This window comes from Acanthochromis polyacanthus, chromosome 1 (assembly GCF_021347895.1).
Source record: "Acanthochromis polyacanthus isolate Apoly-LR-REF ecotype Palm Island chromosome 1, KAUST_Apoly_ChrSc, whole genome shotgun sequence".
In the NCBI taxonomy this organism is placed as follows: Eukaryota; Metazoa; Chordata; class Actinopteri; family Pomacentridae; genus Acanthochromis; species Acanthochromis polyacanthus.
Window position 1 is genome coordinate 3,973,634 of NC_067113.1, and position 18,201 is coordinate 3,991,834.

At 39.1% G+C, this 18,201-nt stretch overlaps 2 long non-coding RNA genes across 4 annotated transcripts; one reads left to right on the top strand and one right to left on the bottom strand.

The window, feature by feature from the left end:
• Positions 1 to 7,889: 7,889 nt before the first annotated feature.
• LOC127533621 (uncharacterized) lies at positions 7,890 to 11,378 on the bottom strand. 3 transcript variants are annotated; one of them, XR_007941382.1, is made up of 7 exons: positions 11,327 to 11,378; positions 11,125 to 11,232; positions 10,329 to 10,405; positions 10,127 to 10,193; positions 9,174 to 9,316; positions 8,923 to 9,041; positions 8,271 to 8,396 (listed from the first exon to the last, which is right to left on the bottom strand). It is a non-coding gene; the product is annotated as an uncharacterized LOC127533621 (long non-coding RNA). The 3 variants fall into 3 exon arrangements; XR_007941384.1 differs by lacking the exons at positions 10,127 to 10,193; positions 10,329 to 10,405; positions 11,125 to 11,232; positions 11,327 to 11,378 and adding an exon at positions 9,394 to 9,477 and having other exon boundaries at positions 7,890 to 8,396; positions 9,174 to 9,289; XR_007941383.1 differs by lacking the exons at positions 10,127 to 10,193; positions 10,329 to 10,405; positions 11,125 to 11,232; positions 11,327 to 11,378 and adding an exon at positions 9,394 to 9,490.
• Positions 11,379 to 12,624: 1,246 nt separating this feature from the next.
• Positions 12,625 to 15,710, top strand: LOC127533629 (uncharacterized). The gene is made up of 2 exons (XR_007941395.1): positions 12,625 to 13,842; positions 14,621 to 15,710. It is a non-coding gene; the product is annotated as an uncharacterized LOC127533629 (long non-coding RNA).
• The last annotated feature ends 2,491 nt before the right edge of the window (positions 15,711 to 18,201 follow it).

Consider the following 18,201-nt stretch of genomic DNA (forward strand, 5'->3'; position numbering starts at 1 on the left):
CCTTTCTACATGTTTACTAATAATAATACTAATAAAATGATCTAAAAATATTTCAAAATCAATCACACACCAACTGCTGCCAGGATAGGGACCTCAAGTTCAACAGCCCCTGCTGCTGATGTTATGTTTACCCAAGCAGGACCATCACTACTTCTATACAACCAACATTAATAACTAATACATTGTTGGAAATATTTTAAAAAAAAATGAAACTGTGAGGTGAAAACCCTGTACTGATGTGGTAAACACCCATAGACAACTTGTTATTAATTCTATATTCTCTTTGGCTGACAGACGCCAGAGAAGGCTCTACAGTGTGAATACCAAAAAAATCAGTCTGTGTGAAATAATAATTTGCTGCCATAGCACACGTGCTCTTTGGCACCTGGGCAAGTTTGTGTTTCCTAAGATGGCAGCCTGCACTCGGAGCATAGACATTTGATGACGAGGATGGATATCCCCATTAAAATTAACATAGCAAGACAGTTGGAGCAGCAGCCATTACATCTAAATTCTAAGTTGAATCATAGAGCACTGACACCTTGTGGCAGAGAAGTGTACAGCAGTAACTACACGGCTGGTAAAACCATATAGCCCGAGAAAATTTGGGGAGGGTTAAACTGTATTAAAAAACTGGATTCTGCCCAACCCTTTGAGCTGCACCACTTCTTACCTCTAATTAGGCTTTAGAAGACTGGTGTCCAAGTCACAGGGTCCAAACTTGACTGAAGACAGTTAGGAGAGTCTCAGACATGGTACGATGTTTGGGCAACTGGAACTTTGAGCGTTGTAACTTCTGCCTGAAGAGTTGTCATCAGTGTCCACTGAGGACAGGCAAGAACCTCTCTGCAGCCAGAGAAAAAAAAACAACAGTGAAAAAAACATTACCACTACAACCACTGCTAATGACAGCAATAATAATGACAACAATATTAATAACAGCAACAATAATATAATAATAATATGTAGCAAAGTACTTCTTCCAGGCCCGGCTGACCTGTTTAAGTGCTGTCTACCATCACAGTTGAAAGGTATTGTCGTCTGTGCAGTCCTTGGACTATCGTTGATACATTAATAGTTTAGCTGTAGGCCTGAGTGAACATCCTCAAAGAACTGTTCATCCATACCGGCTCGCTGATGTACTTATTTCGATACTGAGCATTATGTCACCAAATGCTCATATGTTCTTGTGATTTTTATAGCTCTTGTATATCCAACCCACTTAAGTATCTTTTTGACTTGATCATTTTATTCAGACCATGTACATGCCCTGAATGTTTAATAAAGTTCGATTGGTGGAGCACATGGCACATACCTGGACTGGGTCCTTGCAAAGGTGACCTGGGTTCAAGCCAGACTTCGGGTCCTTTTCTGCATGTCATCTCCTCTCTCTTCCCCGTCTTTCCTGTCCCTCTCTCTCTGCTGTCTCTGAAAAAAATATTAAAAGAAAAACACCCTTAAAAGTAAAAAAATACAAAAATAAAAGCTTGCTTTTGGCATTAACATGGATTAGAATCTCACCATCACAAAGGCCAGCAAGTTGTTCCCTCCAAGTCGGTGACCACTCAGGAATTTGAATGTGATGCTTGAAAGGTAGCAGGAGCAAAAGATTTACAATTGTTATAAAGATAATTTCTATAAAAGCAGTGTGTACAGATAATTAGGACATTTAATCTAAACACATTAAAATATTTGTTAGATATCTGTTTAGTTTACTTACCTTGAAAGAGATTCTGGATCTTAGTGATGCCAAGAGCCTTCAACCTCCTGAAGTGTTACAATAGCACTGAAACAAAAGCTTAGATGTTCTTCACAGGCAGTTTTATTAACTTAGCCATTCATAATTGCAGCAAATTGCTACAAAAAGCCAGTTCACATTTTTTAACCAGTTCAATGTAAAACAAAAACGCTTATAACATTATAAGCTTACAACATCAAAGCTGACTGACAGTATCAAAGTATTCTGTTCTGAATAACAATGGCAAACAGTTGACCATGAACAACAAACATCACCTCCAAAAAAGAAAAAAAAGAAAAAAGGAAGGGCAAAAACTATAACTTGCCTCTATTACCACAAAGCACCTTATCAGAGAAAAAACTAAATGACATGAAAATACTTGGAGCAAACTCCTGAGCAGTGGCAATGCCAAGGCAGACTGAGGTAGGTGGGGGTGGTGCTGCATACGGAGTCGATGAACATGTATAAAAATCTGCTGACATCAGCTTGGGCTCAAAACAGAAAAAAAATGGAAACCTAGCATTCCATACAATGACAGATACAAATGACAGCCAGTCATTTAAAACATACATAATATGAACATCCAACATTGTGAAATTATGTACATCCATAGGATGGAAATAAGGAAAGGCAAATGTCCCCATTACCAGATCAGATGATCAAGTCCATCTTTAACATGTCTCTCTCCACTCATGATCGGAGAGGTCTGCGATGAGGGTGAGGACTCTTGGGTTCACTGGAAGTTGCTTCTTGTTTTTCTTTTTTTCAACTTTTGTGCCCTTCTCTGGATTGATGTTGAGGAAACACCTTGATGAACACAAGAATTTATAATCAACTACTAAATCTAAATACAGTAGTTTGTTCTAGTGGAGAAAAAGAGGTGTGTGGTGGTGTGTGTGTATTTCCCCGTACCTCTGAAGGAACTCAAGTGTGGAGCCCAATTCCACAGGATAATGGATATTAAGACAGTAGTAGCTTCCAAGCATCAAACAAATGGCAGAGATGAAGGTGGGAATTTGGTCAATCACAACCTTGTGCTTGTCTCTGTGCCCACCTCAGACACTTGAGGGCCAGAGTCAACTGAATCAGTTGGAGCAGATGATGACTGAGGAGCAGTATTTCTGTAAAAGTCACTGATACTGCTGTCTGCAAAATCCCTGTTTCCGTGACATGTGGGCAGTAAATGTAGATTTGACCTTAAAAACATTTCTGCATCCTGTCACTGGACAACTCACAGCATGCTCTTCCATAATACGATCCTTCAGGTGAGCTATTAGAGCTCTCTCATCTGAACATTGTCGTGTACACAACACCACCATGCATTTCAATGCAGTAACGTTAACATTAGTGTTGACAGCCATCCTGGCTGTAGCAGGTACATTATGCCTGCGGTAAAAATGAGCCTTAAATGCTCCATATCTGTTAAATGTATGCTTGCAACCAGCTTTGATGCACTTAAATAAACAACGTGGCTCGTTACGATGGAGTTTGCAATGAAGCACGTAGCCTCTCAGTGTCTTAACCGACTTGCCACAGAAAGTGCAGCTATACATTTCCTTAGCTAACGGCTAGCTAACCTAGCTTAGCTGTTGTTCAACTCTGATTTTCGCAAGGGAAAAACGAAACAACCGAGCAAATTGACGTAACTTTAACATTACATAAACCCGAATGAACATTCAAGATAGAGCTGACGTTAACTAGAAAATTCTGTAGAGGTGCTTACCTTAAGAACAGAGTTATATCTCCCGAGTTCAGGACCTGTGTCGACTCCACAGATGCTCATTACTGGGTGCGCAGAAATGGCGCCTAGCTGTCAGTCAGAAGGATTCAAAAGTCAACACACTCTCTCTCGCGCTCTCTCTTAAATTATAGACCAAAAATCACAGAAGACTACTGAATAGAACGGACATCGTCTCGTTCAACGTGGTAGACTCCCCTGCTGAAAAAAACAGCATAGACCTCTATGCTGGTTTATGCTGGTCTATGCTGGTCTATGCTGGTTTATGCTGGTCTATGCTGGTTTGGTGTTGGTTTTAGCTGGTGTGTGGTGGTGTGTGTGTATTTCCCCGTACCTCTATACCAACACCAAATCATGCTGGTCTGTGCTGGTTATGCTTGTCTATGTTGGTTTTGCTGGTAGACCAGCATTGCAGTGCTGATCCACCAGCTAAACCAACACCAAATTATGCTGTGCTAGTCTATGCTGGTTAATGCTAGTTTGCTCATGCTCAGTGTTTTTTCTTCTTCTGCTGAATCAGCTGTCAACCATCATGGTCGTAGCTGATAAAATTTCAACTATGCTAATTCATCAGTTTGTATGTAGCTAAGCAGACAATACCTTTAAACACACTGTCTCATTTGTTGGTGAAACAATAAATTATTTTGTTTGAGATTCTGTCAACTATGTCAAAATTAAATAGAATTACAGAGAATTTAAATAAAATTTAACATCTTGGGAGAATTACTAATGAAGGCATTAATAAGGGATTGCATTGCCTTTATGGAAATACATACAAATGAGGAAAATCAGTTTCATTTAATTTATTAATACACTACAATCCAATAGCTGCCCTGACATGCAAACATGAGTTAACTTTACTATGTTATCAAAAAAATGCATTTATTACTGATATTTATGAAGTAACAGTCACTTGAATGGTGAAAAATGCAAAAGACTTAGTGTTTAGAATGAAGATTACTTTATTTATAGTTAATCTCACTCGCAACAATGGCAACAATAAGTAGCAATCACAGTCTCTCTCACGACTGATCCACACCCGGGTCAGTAGGTGGCGGTAATGCCCAATGTAAAGGTGACCAACCGCCGTTAACTCCACAAAGAAGAAGACATTCACTCTCCCGCTCAGCTACCGAGGCACCAGTATATGGAGTTATATTTGTGCCACAATCCTGAGCGCACAGTGTGAAATTTTGAGCACAGAAAACAATTTTGAGCAATGAAAAACTTAATCTGAGCAAACAAAAATCTATTCTGCACTCAAAAAATATATTTTTATATTTGCAACTATCCACATACACACACAGTCTTAATGCTTTTCACTCGGTTTTTCACTCTGCTCTCCTGTGGATCTCTGCTCTACGTCCTTGCTACGTCTCTCTCGCTCTCGCTCAACATCTGCTCTCTGCACACGCTCAAATCTGCCTTCACGCTGGCTCAACTCTGCATGGCGTTACAAATGTGCCACAATTCCAGCCAATCACAGACTTCTGATTCTATCCAATCGGGTCCCTGTTTCGCCGCCTCTCGGAAGCGCTGTTAAAAACGATTGCTAAATCAACTGGAGTTCTGCTATATACGCTGGACTACGACAGATTTTCGGTGAGTATTGTTTTATTATTGAATTACATTAAATAAAGCACTATTTTGTTTAGTGTGTTGAAGTACAAGTGTAATGTTTAAATCCACATTTCAGAGCCACTGGACCCTCGTTTAATTAGCCAAGATTAGCAAAGCTGTACCATGTCGGATCCTGAACGACAACACAACGGTGCACCACATCGACATGTAAGTAGTTGGTTTTGCAAACATATTTTGTCATGTAAGCTTGCATGAAAGTCTGTGTGTCTGTTTCATTGATTTGTATATTTCTATTCGCTTGCTAAGGGACACTAGATTTGTTGGCTGCTAGCTCAATCAGTAGCTCTCACCTCAACAATTAATTCACAAACTTGACAAACATACAAACTGATGGAACAGATACACTATCTAAGAATAATGCTTTTGTTTTTACGTGTAATATTCAACTGTGATCTTCTCACAGCTCACTAAAATAGGATGTGTTGTTTGACGAAGTTACTCTGTGCAAGGCCCTCTGTCCCTTGTCCACATTGACACAAATCATAAACTCATAAGGTAAATAAGCTTGCTCAGACTAACTATTTCATTTAAAGAGGAATGTCATTAAAAATACTTCAGTGAAGTTTATCTTGTTTGTTACTTGGGAATACATTATGGAGCCCCTAATTTAAACATGTCCCCCAAACATCTTTTAATAGAGTATTTGCATTCAAAAAAGGTTGTTGCAATTTAGAACAGCCTGCAATTAGCTGACACGACTCACACATGAGCAGCCTTATTGAAATAGTACTCCCCATCTTGAACAGGTACAACATTGCAGTCTTTGGTGGAGTGGATGGCTACTCAAGGAAGGTCCTTTTTTACTCTTAAATTTATATGACTGTATGTGTGAAGTTTTGCAGCTATAAATCAGAGTAATTTGATCCTTATGTATATATCAGAAACTTGGACATGGCTGACTTAGCTTTATGAACAGCCGTTTAAAACTGTAGGTACTTTTATCATAATCTTCAACCAAAGGGTACAGATCATTGGTGATGGCTTTGGAATAATAAATACAGCCAAGTACACAGAGATCAGTATGCCAGCCTTTCAACTTGGTTTTGAGTATTTGTTTTAGCCAGTTGCTTTCAGTATGAAATTAATGATAATTTTAACGTAATCAAACACTTAATATCTCATCTGGATACATTTTTACATACAAGTAATCTGAAGAGCAACATTGTCTTTTTGTAAGTGCCCTGTATATGATCATTGAGACGAGTGAAGCAGAGCTTGTCACACTTTCACCATTTCTACCATTTCTAGCACAAAAACATTAATAAAAAAGTTATTTAAAGATGTAGTATATCTCAGATAGTAACTGTTGGTAGAACTACAGCCCCATTCACTTTGCAGAAGGTAAAATGAATATAAAGTTGTGTATTTGAGATCCTTTTTTTTTTTGCTTTATTACATTTTTTGAATATTATTTAAACGTGCAATTGGTTCAATGAAAAATTTTGCTGCATTGGTTTCAGCTGTATGTGTCTAATAAACTCATTGTATGGAGTGTTTTTGTTTGTAGGATATACCACATTGATGTTTTTTTTAAAAATAAAATAACACAACAAATGAGATACCAAATGCTACAAAGAACAATGTTATAATATGCTGTTAGCTAAACACAGATCTGTACATTATCCGTGTGGTTTTACTGCAGGTCTTGTACTTGAATGCTGCAACAAATAACAGAGCACAAACTGCATTCTCATTCTTCATCACATCGGTCCAGCTTCATGGCTTACCGTCAAGGTGTTCTGACCCGATTAAAATTCTCTAGTTATATGAAGTTTGATTAAATCTGTATAAGTTGCATTAACTATTACTGATACAACTTTATTTATTTTGGTTACAGGGTTAGGGCAGATCAGGGAGTAGAAAACCTGGATATTGCACATTTCATGTTTGCCACACGAGGAACAGGAAGATTGAGCTTCATCTCTGGAAAAAGTACCATGACATTCTTCACTCTCTGGAAGAGGATGGTCTACTTGACATATCTGATGCCACTCTTCTCTTTGGTGTGCACTACGTCTTTGTCCCCGACTCCGGGCAGATCTTGATACCTTTATTGAAGGATGGAATAATCATTCTCTGTGGACAGAGGGAGGTCTCACCCCTGAACAGCTGTGGTGCATGGGACGTCTACAAGATCTGGATGAGGGGGAGAGACTCAAGGTGCAATATGATGTAAAAACAAGTAGGACATGTATTTTAAGAAGTTGAGTTGTAAGACTGAGCAGTACGTATCTGCTGCGCATTCTGATAGATTAGACTATTACAGACTAGTTTACAAAGCCCACATATTTTCATAAAATGAAGAGTACTGTACTGTTTATAAGGCCTGAATCAGGAAATATGTCATGATTTGTGGGATGATCCTGATTTTTTTTTTCGTTTCTACTACTTCTAATGAAGTAATTTCTATGCTGATGAATAAAAATAAAGCATCACTTTTTGTAATGTTGTGTTTATTATTAAAAAAACTCACACAAATACCAAAACTGTATTTCAACAAGTATCCATTCCTGACTGATATGTTTTGAATTCGAAGGACCTTCAGGACCCAGGCATTGACTGGGAGAGTGCTGTGCTGCAGGAAGACTCTCATGGCACAGTTGTGGTTCCTGAATTTGAGTGCCCACTGGATGATGAAGCCCTGGAAGAACTTCAGAGAACTATCAACCCTCTGGAACATTCAGAGTCACATGGTCGTGACTTATATCAGGTTCTTGCAACAGGTGTCCAACCAATAGACATTTGGACAGGAACTTCAAAGTCAACAAATATTCCAGCACAGTGACAAAAATGATTGAAGCTTTTCTAACTAATAAAAGCAAGAGAACCCTGTATAAAAGGGAATCTGTATGACTGAAGAGAAAGTCAAACACTGAGCTAACAGGAACAATTGTTTTTGCTTTTTTCATTAGCTATGAACATATTCTATCAGTTAATGTTTAGAAATAGCTTCTCATTTTTTGTTTCAGATTACCAGAGGGCTATTTCTGTTAAACTCTGTGGAAGCCACCACCATATCTAACTGCTTCACTCATAAGTCTTCTGAATTCAGTGTAAGTGTTGAGATGCTGCACTGGAAAAGTTACTGTACGAGTGCATGCACTCACAGTTTGGTAACAAATGGAGTGATCTCCAAGTGGCTCCCTGCAGTCGTGGTCAAACATGAATATTATTTTGAAATGTCTCTTTTCATCAGGGAGGATGGGAATGTGGGCTTTCCCGGTCAACCACTGGAGCACATGCTGAACTCCAAGAGAGTGGGGCTCCTCAACTGCAGCACTGTGATGTTTAAAATATAAGAAATAAAACATGTTACAAACAATTTGAACTTAAGGAATTTCAATTTAAATAATCATGTAGTAATCGTGTAATCATCTTATAGCCTGGTTATCATCCTGGAAGAGACAACCCTATCATGATAAGTGTGAGCACTCAGAACTACTTTGTTCTGATTTGCTGTGACGCTTGCTTCTGGTGTGTTAGATAGCTATATGTTATTGCCATTCAATTTTGGTTATATAGAAATAAATTGTTAATAAAGTAACCTTGTTCGGGGTGGGATTAAATAAGTTCTGTCTTCTTCCCACTCCCTTTCGAACATGTATGATTTGTGAATTTATGTGATGCCTTGTTTTAGCTGCGGTTTTATTTTGTATAAGCTGCATCGGCTGTCTGTTAATTTCATGTTCGAAATAAGTAAATTTAAAAAAATTAGACAAGTGGCATAACAGCATAACAGACCTACTGGATATCTCAACTGTACTGATTATTAGTTACTTGCCTGCAGTACTGTATAGCATAGTACCAGATATTTCAAGCTCCTGGCAAAAATCTTGCATGAAGTTTATAATCTTTCAGTTGTCTCCTGAGATGTCCCCTTTTCACTGAGCTGTGGTCGGCAGTTCATCATTATGAAATCAGCATCTGGATAAAAAGAATAAGTGAATATACAATTCGTGTTAAAATTCATATACATATATAACAAAGAACAAAATGCAGAACAGGGCGATTGTCTGCAAGAACACGGTGAGTTAAACTGTTATGAATAATGCTTACTTTGATGATCTTCCCAAGAACAAAGAGTGTGTAAAGCTTCAGGGTTTGCAGCCATCTGACTGAGCAGACCATACAGTTCCATGCCCTTTCTCACTTGCTGAAGCATTGGAATCAGTCTTGTGGTAGAGTGCAAGACAATAGTACTATGAAAGAAAGAACACAAAAATCAAAAACTGGTTTAAAAATCAAAAATATTTAAATGACAGTTGTTTTTTCTTACCGAATGGTGTTTTGTTTATTATCCAGCTTGATCTGGCTTGTGTATCCACAGTTTATAACTTCATCAGCCAGCAACATCAGAGACATCAGCCACATATTCAACCTGAAAGTGTTCACTGTTAAGCGAAAAATGTAGACAGCGAAAGTATGCATAGCTCAGAGTACTGCAGATTTACAAAACAGCCACTTTAATAAACACTGTATGTTTTGTCATTTCCATCACAATGAAACACAAACTATTTTTCTCACCTCTTCATCACTCTCATCAGAAAGTGATTTTCCTTTGCATGTCTTAATGTGTATTGCAAGCATCTGCAGAGGCATCACTTCATTACACTGGTAACATGTCTTCTTTGGCATCTTTGAAAAGTGCTGCGAGTCAGGAGGCAGAGGAGAGGTGTCTAATGTCTCCTGTAGTGGCACTATGTAAATAGTGGCTTTACCCCCCCCCCCCCCCCCCCCCCCCCCCCCCCCGACTGAGCTCTCAGAGTTTTTACAGAATAACTCTCTGCTTCTGGTGGAATTACAGTGAGCTTCTGTTGGCCACTGCCACATTTATTGTAAGAAATACAAACATATTCTAATTAAAAATACACCTATTTATCGTCAACGAGCCATCTCTAATGCTTACAACTAAATGCCTGTGCAGCAATAGCCCTTATGTACAACTAAAACAAATTACAAATACAGGAGTGGGATGTGATACAAAAATACACAATCCTGGCCTTACAAACCTGTTGCTTTATGCAAGAGCCATCCCCCATAAAGATCTTCCATTTTTGGGAATGTTTCAGCCAGGACCTTTGAAATTTGACAACAAAGAAAAGAGAGAGAGAAATAAAACACTACAATATAGACGTTAACATGTAATTTGGGTTAAAAGTGTTGCCCAATAACCGCCTTAAACACGGAAAGTCAAAACTCTGAACTGACTACCTCTGCATGGTCACTGTTGTCAGGCAGCGACACCGTCTGTCTTCCCATGCCAGCTTGAAGGAGTTCAAGCTCCTCAACTGGCAAAGGTGTGTAGAGTGTGTTTTTTGGAAGCAGATAAAAATTGAGAGTGATGGTCTTGCTGGTTGTTCTAGGAGGCTGCTTGATGGAAGTTAAACACCTCTTTTTACCTCGACTAAAGTTTGATCTGAAGTATCCTGGAAAAGCTCTGTACAGGACATATATGTATGCATTTATAAATAATATAAATAGTCAAATATTAGATAATTTGATTTTTTTAGACTCTCTCAGTTCTGATTATATATGAATTTAAATGTCTCTGTTAAACACATCCACAAACCAAATGAGAACATCAAATTCACAATATTATGAATAAAAACATATGATTGACTAAACATGCAAACCTTGCCATCTCTTGCTGTACAGTTACATTTCTAGGCTCTGGCTGTCTGGTCTCTGTAGGGCTTGGTGAACTAGTTGTGGCCATGGTGTTAACCAACAAAGTTATTAGATTTCTGGCTGCTAACTCAACTGCACTTTGACCCTAAATCAATACCAAATGTAAAGTTAATATGTTATGTCAAAACACAAAGTATTTAACACTTTGAAATCAAACACTAATGTCCAACAAAGTTTTCATTAGCTATTAGGTTAGCTTAAGCTCTACAGCTTTGACTCCTGCTAGTAAATCAGCTTTAATCTGAAAGGTTGGTTAATAGAAAGTTTAATCAAAAGCACAGCTAATAAAAAATTAAAAAACCCAAAAATCTTAACTAACCTGACATGGTGGCGGAGTATTTGGGTTGTCATTATTTGGATCTGTCATGCTGTTTAGCTAGCACATCTGCTAAATCCCTCGTTTTGTTGCGGAAGCAGGACTGACTTTCTGCAAAACCGTACCAAAACATTACACCTGTATTTAACACACTAAACAAAATAGTGCTTTATTTAATGTAATTCAATAATAAAACAATACTCACCGAAAATCTGTCGTAGTCCAGCGTATATAGCAGAACTCCAGTTGATTTAGCAATCGTTTTTAACAGCGCTTCCAAGAGGCGGCCGAAACAGGGACCCGATTGGATAGAATCAGAAGTCTGTGATTGGCTGGAATTGTGGCACATTTGTAACGCCGTGCAGAGTTGACCGAGCGTGAAGGCAGATTTGAGCGTGTGCAGAGAGCAGATGTTGAGCGAGAGCGAGAGAGACGTAGCAAGGACGTAGAGCAGAGATCCACAGGAGAGCAGAGTGAAAAACCGAGTGAAAAGCATTAAGACTGTGTGTGTATGTGGATAGTTGCAAATATAAAAATATATTTTTTGAGTGCAGAATAGATTTTTGTTTGCTCAGATTAAGTTTTTCATTGCTCAAAATTGTTTTCTGTGCTCAAAATTTCACACTGCGCTCAGGATTGTGGCACAAATATAACTCCATACCAGTACAGCACACAGGCCGGAGCAGCGAGGGCAAGCTGCCGAGTTGAATTTTGTTTGTGACAAACGTCATTCTTTTGCAGAAAGGTAAGGCACATTATCCATAATTTTGCCTGTCAACTTGTTTTAATTAATGCTACGACCTTTAGCGTTAGCGAGCTAACGTTAGTCTAACCGCTAATACCGCTAGTGGGTGTTAGCATCCGCTAGCTAGCCGAAAGTTTCAGACTTCAGAGAAAAAAGTCAGTTCTGAGAAATTCTGAATTTTTTTCCTCAGAATTTTGACTTTCTCCCAGAGCAGATATTTTTTAAACCCCTGTTTTGTTATATTTTTGTTCAGTGGCTCTAATACTCTTCCCATCTCTGTGCTTGCACTAGGGAAAATTTGTCTCTAACCGCTGTGGCTAAAGTGCTAGAATTTTGTTTAGCCACATTTAGCCACACTTTTTCAGCATCTGTACTGCTGCGTGCGAAGCAGGTTAGGTGTGGGAGGGGTGTCCCCTCCCACGGGGGGGGGGGGGGGGGGGTCCGGGGGGCGTCCCCAGGGAAAAATTTTGACAAAATGGAGTCCTTTTCCTGCATTCTGGTGCATTTTGAGGCCAAAAATTATGTTCAATATTGCTTCAGTTTATTTCAACATTTTAATTAAAAAAGTTACTCACACACAATTTGCATCTGGACTATTTTTATTTCTAAGTAATAAGAAATATGCACAACAATTCCTGTAAAAAATCAATATATCAATCTGTAACATAAAATACATACTCATTCAACACTTTTTAAGACTAGAAAGTACTGAATCTTACTTTCCTATTGAGATTCATGATAAAAGCTAATGAGATTCATCTAAACAAAAATATTATTTTTGCCATAGAATGGCTTTCTTCTAAAACTACAAAGTATCACTGGAAAGTACTCTCAGTCATTAAATTATCCCTCAGACTAGAAATTACTCATTTGTATTACAAAATAATGCAGACTAGAAAAGCCTTTGATTAAACAGTCACTATGTGATATTGCAATTGTTTATGACTTTGAACATTTTCCAGCCACTGACAGATCCCTCTCCTTGTCCTCCTTGTTGTACGCCTTCCCGGGGTTAGTCCGAATCCTTTTTTCTGATTGGCTGAGACGAAACACGTGACAGTGTGCATCTATTAGTGATCGGAAGCATTTGGGTCGTTCCGGTTATACTCGGTAGCGTTCTTCAGTAAAGCAGCGCTCAATTTAGACGGTTGCCAGGTCGCCATTTGCGACTAAAAACCGATTTTGGCGACCAAAAATGACAAAAAACACGCTGGTTAGGGGCCCAAATATTTTGAGTTGGACTACTGACCTCCAAATCCAAGTTTCCGCCGATTTAATTTCAAATTTGAACACTTTATTGTCGCTGATGTTAACGTCGTTAACATCTCGCAGGAGTCCGCAAGACTCCGTCGGATCCAGAACCAGCCCAGAATGTGGTGGCGGCATCCGGAGGACAGCACCAACTGAGCCTGAGCACCGCGAACGGAAAGCACCAAGCCACCGGAGCTCTCATTTTTTCAACTCGGCAGGTCCGCTGGCTGCTCTCCCCGGTCACAGACTGCTCAGACTCCCCAGCTGGCTAGCTATCCCCTGCTAGCTGCTCGGCTAACACCTGCCGCTCCTCGCCGCTCATCTGCCCGGGACAAACCGCACCTATTCCGACTGTCGACATCCCCAGTCACCCGCTAGGAGCTCCGGACAATGCGCTGCTCATTCGTGGGTTACTTTTCACGGCCGTGGGGGGTTTTAAGGCACACTTTGCCCAGCGACCAGTGATGGCTCGGCAGCTCCAGCTAACAAGTTGACGTGGAAGAGGAACTGGATCTCTCTCCCCCCCTCCAAAAAAAAAAAGGATTAATTTTTTTGGCCACTAAAAGTTGATTTTGGCTCCGAAAAATGTCTAAATTGACGTATGCGTAGGTGGCCCAAAAAATGTCATTTGGGCGACCGGACCTCTCGGCCTTAAATCGAGCGCTGTAAAGGAGGCGCGGTTTGTTATTTTCTTTGATTATCACTCGGCAAATTACGAAAAAGTTGTAAGTTAACCCTTTTTTTCACATTTATTAGGCAAAATTAGCTTCGCCACCGTGGCTAAACATGCTAAAAATGGCTTCGCCATCCTGAGGAAGGTTTTAAGCCTAGACTTAAATGTAGAGAGAGTGTCTGCCTGTCTGACCCATGGAGAGAGCTGATTCCACAGACACTATCAAATAAAGCAGAAATGCCTGAAAAACTAGAAATGCACTCAGAGAGCGCAGAATATTTCTTGTATCCAGACAGTGATCTGGATCACCCTCAAAATCTAATCAATTGTTCTTTGTCCCATTTCTGACATTTCCTGAAAGTCTCATCAAAATCTGCACACAGAGTTATGTTTCTAACAGACAAACAAACCCACCCAAAACATAACCTTCATGGCGGAGGTGAAAATCTTAAATGTTTTCTAGATTGATACAGTCCAGTGGCTGGCTTCCAGCTGTTAGCATCACAACTTACCTTAGCAGAAATCATGACAGTGAATATTTTGTTCACTTTTACCGAGCCACTGACTTTTCACTGCCATTGCTTGCACTGAGCTAAGCCATGTTGTTAAGAGCTTAAAGCCAGCTACTGGTCGTATTGACACAAAAATGATATTGATCATGTCTCTCTATGAAAATGACAGAGAAAGGGTTAACTCCCAAATTGTCTGAGTATTCCTTTAATGCACAAGGCTAGAAAGCAGTGTCGTCAGGACAGTTGAAATGGGAACAATTTTTAATTGACAATTTACAACATTTTGCTGATGGAATGTTTTGTTTGATTTCATCACAGGATTGTGACACTGATGAGACGTGGGCAAAAGTATCTGTCGGGGTGCTGACTGTTGTCAGTGAAGATGAGCAAGTCGTTCCAAATCAGCTCCACCTTCACCCAATATCTACTGCCATCATTGTTGAGGGAGGTATTGTAATGGACAATGTCCAGAACCTGCCTGAGGCACTTTGCCTTTTGTTTGGATTGTCATACGCTTTACATTTAGACTACCCAAAGGCCATGAAAAACACTTTGGGCTTCTTTCAAAGAGTGATGCTTGGTCTGGGAGAGAGCAAACTCCCACCAAAATTGCAAAGTCTTAAAAATCTCTTGTTGAGTTACAATGCAAATGCACGAGTGGATTCAGTTGTTTCTTATTGTTCACTGTATTAAAGTCAGCCCACGGGTTCATCAGCAAGTTAGAGGCTGTAGATGTTCGTACATTCATTCACACAGGTGAGATTGCCAGTCATTACCCACTCAGGTTTTTGTGTTAAATACAGTGTTATAAAGAGAAGAAAAAGTTGATGTAAATGGAAGAAAAATAAAAGGCAATTTATATTTGAACTTTCAACAGTTATTACCTTGATTTATTATGTTTAATTGTAATTCGGATTATTTTAAGAAATTGGAGCCTGTTTTTCATTCCTGTATGGATATTTTTGAACCACTTAAATTGCTGAAGTTCAGTTTGCATGGTTTTAGAAAATAAGTCAGATTGCTGTCCAAGTAAATATATAACTTAGAAATGCTAAGTTAGTTCAACTTAGATAAGTATGTTAAATGAACTGAACAGTGTAAATTTAACATGCAATTTAGTAGATTGAAATAGTAATTCTGAGTAGTCTTTGCTAAGTCATCTCCGAAAAAATCATGGACATTAATAGACAAAACAAAAAAGGCCACTTAAGTGGTGAGTGTCTAAGTCCAAAACATTTCCAGTTGTACAGTATATTGCATTTTCATGTTTTGGATTTTCCTTGTTTAGGCCCATAGATGTATTGTGTGTTTATTTGTAATCTTAGTCATTCATCTTATTAAATAATATTATGTAATATATTTCCTAATGTTTGTTACCTTATTGTTATTAAACTACATTGTCATGAAACCTCAAATTGTCTTCATTGAACAGCAACTTGACATTAAGAAACATTAAGCACGTGATATTTTTACAACTTCTGGTCGCAGTCAACATTCCAGCACCCCAACAGAGACTAATATCAACAGGTATGGTTCTGCTAATCGGCATAAAAGATTGGTGACCATAGAATAGAATGCTTGACATCAGTATTCCATGATAGGACCACATTACCAGCTTGCCATTATTCAGTGTGGGCAATAAGCCAACAGCATCTCATACAGGTGACACAGCACTACAGACCAGCATTGTATGCTGATATGCTGGTATATACCAGCATACCATGCTGGTCACCAGCATACCAGCATGCCACGGTGGTCACCAGCATGAAGACCAACATTTGTTGTGTTTTGAAGCTGGTGACCAGCATGAAGACCAACATTTGTTGTGTTTTGAAGCTGGTGACCAGCATACCAGCATACCATGCTGGTGACCAGCTTCAAAACACAACAAATGTTGGTCTTCATGCTGGTGACCAGCATGCTGGTCCATGCTGGTTTTCTTCAGCAGGGTCAATAAAATAAAACTCAAGTAATGTCCGACATTAACAAAAAAAATTATGAAAACAAAACATAAACGTATCCAGTGAGCAAAAAGAACTTACTCTACAAATTGCAGTAGTTTCAATGAACTTTGTTGCGTAAGAAAGGTTCTGTTATAAGATTTCTACAACCAAAACGAAAAACACCCAGAATGCGTTGTGCATCTTCTTCTTCTTCTTCTTCTTAATTTACCATGTACATTCCCTAACAGCCTAACAATTCTTAAGTTAGCCACAAAACAACATGAATGATCTCCTTTTGTTTTTTAAAAATAAAAAGGCTGTTGTTTTTTTTAAAAGAGGATGTAGCTGCAATGCAGTCCCCTTTTCTAACTTGACAGAGCTCCATCAATGTATTTTTCACAATTGGACTTAAAATTCAGCCAAGTGGTCACACTAGTCAAGTTAGTGTGTTTGAAAGGGCTAATAAAGCAGAAATGTGAAAAAAGAAAGAAAGAAAGAAAAACCTTAAATGAAATAATAACAGTAATAATAATAATAATAACAATATTAATGATAATAATAATGGTGATGTTGACCAAAGTACCTTGCAGTGAGATACAAACTATCAGAAACACAGGAAAGCGGCTCCTGGTAGGCTGGCCAGTAAAGTGAACCCAGTAAGACAATAGCCTATGAAAGACAATCTATAAGCTAGTTTTCTATTGCAAAAATAGATTCATCCTTACAAGGACATTATCATAACATAACAATAGCCAATATCATGTCATTGTAAAATATCAGTTTTCTTTAAATCAGCAATATATGGACCATATTTTTAACATCTTGTTTCTGTAGAAATGACGGTATATATTTTGCTAAATGGTTAATAGTTTTCTACTGTAAATTTAAATGTACACATCAGTGAAATCTGTGATTTATACTGAATAATACTGTAAATTTTAGGGTTATTACCCACTTTTGACTTCACGGTATTTTCTCATTCATTTTACAATTCTTTGAAAAAATTACAGTAAAATTGTGTGCTTTTTACATATTGTACCCGTAAAAATTAGAGTTATGTACTGTTTCTTGATTTACGGAAATTCAGTGTATTTACTACGGTGATATACAATTTTGGAATTGACGGTGCTTTGCTGTTGCTCTTTGACAGTTTTTTACTGTATTTTTTTTTTTTACAGTGTGCGGTTGGTTGTCTGCTGCCCTAACAAAGAAGATGTTTCTAGAAGATCTAGTGCGCGCGAGTGGCACGACCTGGCCTCCGCTGTCAATCCGCCTTGAGAAGGCCCGCTGTGCAAAGGCTGACCGGGTCATCTGCACATGGCTGAAGCGAGTGCGACCGCTGGGCAGATGTGCCGCCGTGTGGGCGGATCCGCCCCCGAGTCTTTTGCTATCTGGGGAGCTTTTCAGCCCCTTCTTTACGTTTTTTGACGTTCTTCTTCATCTCCAACTGCCTGGCTGGGCTTTACTGCACACACTGCGATATCAAGTCTAAACTCTACTCAGCCCAGAGCTGTCACCTGAGGGCGGGGCTGAGCACCCATGTGGTGTGACGCATGTGGGCCTGCGTGCCTGGACAGGCCTGATGAATGGTTGGACGCTCATTCCATTCGGCCACATATGGATAAATAAACAAAATGATTTAATAAATACCAGCGCACTGGCCCAGATGTGGACCGGCCCGTCGGTCAAACGACCGAATGAAATAACATTCAATCCATCCCTGTTGTACTTTAACAGAAGCACATTTGTCAGTACCTCATTCCATTTATTAAGCACATGTGAAGTCACTCTGAAGATGAAACTTCTTTGTGAACACTGAAGTTCACGTAATGCAGCCGTCATGATTTTTATACACTTAAGATGCTGCTCGTGAGCTGAAATGCATACTTCTGCACAATATGATGTCCCTGCTATTCCTATCGTCGTGTCTCTCTTCACTGTTGCAGCGGTTTTGTA